Genomic DNA, 5,118 nt, shown 5'->3' on the forward strand with positions numbered 1-5,118 from the left:
AGAGAGAGAAAGAAAGAAAGAAACAGCGTGGGCCTTAGGACAGGAAGGCAGGGACGCGGAAGGAAGGAATTCTAAATAGGATAAAAAGGGTTAATCAGAGGGTTAATCAGAACGGGCAAGTTTGGGCGGTGCCTGTGGCTCAAAGGAGTAAGGCACAGGCCCCATATGCTGTAGGTAGTGGGCTCAAACCCAGCCCTGGCCAAAAAATAGAAAATCCAAAATTTGATTTGTTTTCTATTGTTAAAGTTAAAAATTTAAATCTCTTAAGGGACTTGTTAATGTCTGAATTGTACCAACCCTATATAAACAGTGAAATTGGGAGGACAAAGAAGTGAAGGATATCTAAAATTAAACCAGTCCAGGATGTTTTCAGAATAATAAACTGATAATTTGACTGGCTGAAATGCAAAGCAAACCAAACTCTATTGTACTGCTTTGTTCATTCCCTCTTTTATTCATTGTGTTGATCTTCAAATTGTCTAACACTGACACCCACTCCTGCCCAAGCTGGGCAAAAACCCTTGATTTGGGCAATAGGCCTTACCTTGGTGAGACCTGCAAATCAGGTACTGTATTATCATTCCCATCTGATAGCTAAGGAAACTAAATTCCAGAAGCCTTTTGCTATTCAGCCTCCAGTTCCATCAGTCAATCTCCTGGCCTAACTGTCCTCTGGGGCTCTCCTTTGGCCACCACCTCTTCTGTTCCCTGGAGCTCTTCTCCTACTGGACTAGCAAGTCTATCACAATAGGAATTACAGCCTCTCCTTCCTTGGTTAACCAAACAACAAAAATCTGTTCTGACAATTTAGTTCTGGGTATTTGTCAAAGCTTAATTATAATCTTGCTACAGGAGCAAAGCCATTTCTGAAATTTTAAGAGAATGTCTACAAGGCAGCACCTGTGGTTCAGTGGGTAGGACGTCAGCCCCCTATACGGAAGGTGGTGGGTTCAAGCCCAGCCCCAGCCAAACTACAACAGAAATAGCCAGGCGTTGTGGTGGGTGTCTGTAGTCCCAGCTACTTGGGAGGCTGAGGCAAGAGAATCCCCTAAGCCCAGGAGTTGGAGGTTGTTGTGAGCTGTGATGCCATATTATAGCATAGTGACAAAGTGAGACTCTGTCTCTAAAAAAAAAAAAGAGCATGTTTACAGAGAAAAAAGTAGAAATACAAAAAGGTCACTAGATTCTTAACTGATAGCTGGTAGAAAGAGCTAGTTAAATACTCAGTTAAAATTTAAGTTAAATTTAAATTTATCCAAAAATTGCTCATGCTTTATCAAGAACATTTATTTCTTTCTAGAAGAAAGTTATAAATTACTTCAGGTGAAAATGTTCTAGCCCAGATCAAATTTGGGGTAAATTTTTCCTTACATTTGATAATGTGAAAGAAAACTACTTTTCATTTTAAGGTTTGTTTCCTTAAAGCAAACTCAGGAGATAACAAACATGATGAAAGGTGAAGTTTATAATGTTTCAGAATTTTAAAAATCATCTTAGAACCACAATGTTTGGCCTATATAATTCATCTTTTCTATGGATAGTAACCAGAAACCTTTTGAAGTGCAAGACCCTTTCCCATCATCGTTTGCATTCTATGTAAGGTCTGGAATCTGAACTATAGTTTTTTAGCATCTACTATATATTGGGCACTTGACATATATCAACCCATTTATTCTTTATAACAGGCCTAGCATGGTACAGGGTGTTTGTACCCATTTTACAGATGAAGATAATTGAGGGCTCTGAGAAATCAAGTGATTTACTTAAGTTCTCAGTTTTTTTTCATCTGTAAGCTATTGTCTTTCTGGCATATTTTTATCATATTAAAGAAAGGAAACTTTTTTGATTTTAATTTACTTCTTGATTTGAATACTTTGAAATCTAATTTACAGAGCTTCTAAAAGTTCAATGATACATTTCACAAAAGCTTCAATGACTTATCTAGAAAATGAAAGTCCAGATATCCTGACTCTGAAACCTCAGTTGTTTTTGCTACACTACAAAGGAATCAGACTGTTTTGTGTCACACAAGGCCTTTTTGTTCCACCATTTGGAAAAAGGATATACTTCTTAGAACCTCAGAACGATTCTTGCATCACACACTTTATCTATTCTTCAACATTTAAAATTTAGCTTACTTTTTAGCCAGGCACTGTGTGGTGTGCCCATTGTCCCAGCTAATTGGGAGGACAGCAGAGACCAGGAATTAAAAAGCTGCAGTGCTCTCTGATTGTCCTGTGAATAGCCACTGCAAGCAAGACTCCATCACTTAAAAAAAATTATTAACTTATTTTTATTTTTTTAAATGATTTTTTCTTTGATCATAAGAGTAATACATAATTGTTCAATATTTGGAACATGAACAATATCCAAGCCTCCCATAATTCTCCCGCTTAGAAATGACCATAATTTATATATATTTTTCCAACGGAATGCAAACTTTATTTTTTTTTTTTTTTCGCAGTTTTTGGCCAGGGCTGGGTATGAACCCGCCACCTCCAGCATATGGGGCCGGCGCCCTACTCCTTTGAGCCACAGGCACTGCGCCATAATTTATATTTTGGTATGTTTACCTTCAGCCTTTATTTATAAAGCATAAGTATTTTAAGAACTGAAATCCCATTGTACAACGTGTACTTTACTAAAAATATATGCTGTCAACTGTCTAGACTACTTGTTTCACCAGTTGCAGCCCTGTTATCACTTAGACTATCGATGTCTTCCTAGAGTTAAAGAAGAAAAACACTCTGGAAAGCCATATATGGGCTTTATTGTAAACATTTTTTTTTTTCTGAGACCCAATTTGCTACAGAGCTCTGAATTATCTGATATCTCTCCCAAAATTACAGCTCTTGGTATCAGAGATGAGGAAAAAGAACCTTGCTCAGTATGATGCTTTTGCTTTGCTTGCATGGACTGCATTTCTTCGTTTTTGTTTTTTCAAAATTAAAACATGGTTTTAAAATTGGTAACAAAAATTACAACACTTATCATCCTGAATCCTTAGTTTTAATGAACTGATGAGTTTGACAAGAGTTATTTCATTTTCTAAGTTTAGCTCTAAAGGAAACACCTGCATCTAAGATAAAACCCTGGTTTCTGGGAGAGAGCACAGGTGCTTGGCAACATGCTGGCAGAGAGCTGTGTGTCTTCTCCCTGCCTCCCCTGAGTCCTCTCTTCTTAGCTCTGCAGAGCACTGTCCCTCTGCCTACGCGGTTGTTCTTCTGTCATATATTCTGTCACCCCAATTTGTCATTCTCTGGACCCATCTTAGCCACTTGCTGATTGATGAAACTTGATCACCAGGAAACTAACCTGAATAGCTTAGAACTCTGTTCTTACCTTGGCAGCAGTCTCAGTTTCTATTCATTGGGATAATGCAAAAAAAAAAAAAACCTAACAAAAATTAAGGTTTTGTTTAAATATTCATTTCATTTATTTATTTTTTGAGACAGAGTTTTACTCTGTCACCCTGGGTAGAGTGCCATGGCATTGTAGCTCACAGCAAACTCCAACTCTTGGGCTTGAGAAATCCTCTTGCCTCAGCTTCTTGAGTTGCTGGGACTACTGGCACTCACCACTGATTTCAATATTTTAAAACAAATTTGAATTTTATTCACCCATATGGTATTCACAAACTTCTAAGAAATAATAGTTCACGGGCGGGGGCACTGGCCCCATATACCAAGGGTGGCGGGTTTAAACCCAGCCCCGGCCAAACTGCAACAAAAAAATAGCCTGGTGTTGTGGTGGGCGCCTGTGGTCCCAGCTACTCGGGAGGGTGAGGCAAGAGAATCACATAAGCCCAGGAGTTGGAGGTTACTGTGAGCTGTGATGCCAAGGTACTCTATCAAGGATGATAAAGTGAGACTCTGTCTCTACCAAAAAAAAAATAGTTCATAGATATGAGGAACATTATTTAATTTATAGACAATGCTCAGCATACTTTATTTCTGGAGCGGAGGAGACAGGATCTTACTCTGTTAGCCCAGGCTAGAGAGCAATGGGGTATTGTAGCCCACTGCAACCTCAAACTCCTGGGCCGAAGCCATCCTACTGTCTCAGCTTCTGAGTAGCTGGGACTACAGGTGTGCACCATGATGCCTGGCTAATTTTTCTATTTTTTGTAGGAGTGGTGGGGTATCTTGCTCTTGCTCAGGCTGGTCTTTAACTCCTGAGCTCAAACCACCATCCAGCCTCAGCCTCCCAGAGTGCTAGGATGACAGGTGTGAGTTGCTGCACCTGGCTGAATTATGGAACTTCTCAACAGTAATTCAGTAGACATGAGGCACTTTCAGCAATATTATTATTATTATTATTATTATTTGAGACAGAGTCTCACTATGTCACCCTTGGAAGAGTGCCATGGCATCACAGCTCATACATAGCCACCTCAGATTCGTGGGCTTAAGCGATCTCTTGCCTCAGCCTCCCAAGGAGTTGTGATTACAGGCACCCGCCATAATGCCCAGATATTTTTTGTTGCAGTTGTCATTGTTGTCTAGCTGGCCAGGGCTGGGTTCAAACCTGCCAGCCTGGATGTATGTGACTGGCGCCGTAACCACTGTGCTACAAGTGCCAAGCCTCAGCAATATTATTTTTGTCTTTAGAACAATCAACACTGTGATGCTAACCATTAAGATCTAACTTACAATTACAGGCAAACTTTGAATGATGATCAAGTCTTCTAAAAGCAGTCCTGGGCTTTTCCACAGTGTCTTCTTTCGGCATTTAACAACCAGGAGGTGCAGGTGTGCTGAAATCTACCTGCCTCTGGTATCTTGTGTGAAAATACTGGGCCAGTTTAATTGCCTGGGAAGTTCAAGTTGGATTTAGGTGCAGGCGTTCTTAAATAGTAATCCTCAGAAAAGAGAATTGTCTTACATTTTTGTCTTTACTTTGTCCTTTTTGAACATAGTACTCTTCAGGAAAGGACTGCAAGCAATGGCAGTTTCCTGTCATATAAAAGTCACCTAACAAAATCAGGGAAAAAAAGACAAAAACATGAGGGTTTCTGAGGGTATGACATTGGAAATCAAGTATCAGAGATCATTACTAGTATGCTCTTAAGTAATCATTGACCAGAGAAATATAAAAAGTACTTATTTGTGGATTGTG

Source organism: Otolemur garnettii, unplaced genomic scaffold, assembly GCF_000181295.1.
Source record: "Otolemur garnettii isolate 467f Iridium unplaced genomic scaffold, OtoGar3 scaffold00118, whole genome shotgun sequence".
Classification (NCBI taxonomy): domain Eukaryota; kingdom Metazoa; phylum Chordata; class Mammalia; order Primates; family Galagidae; genus Otolemur; species Otolemur garnettii.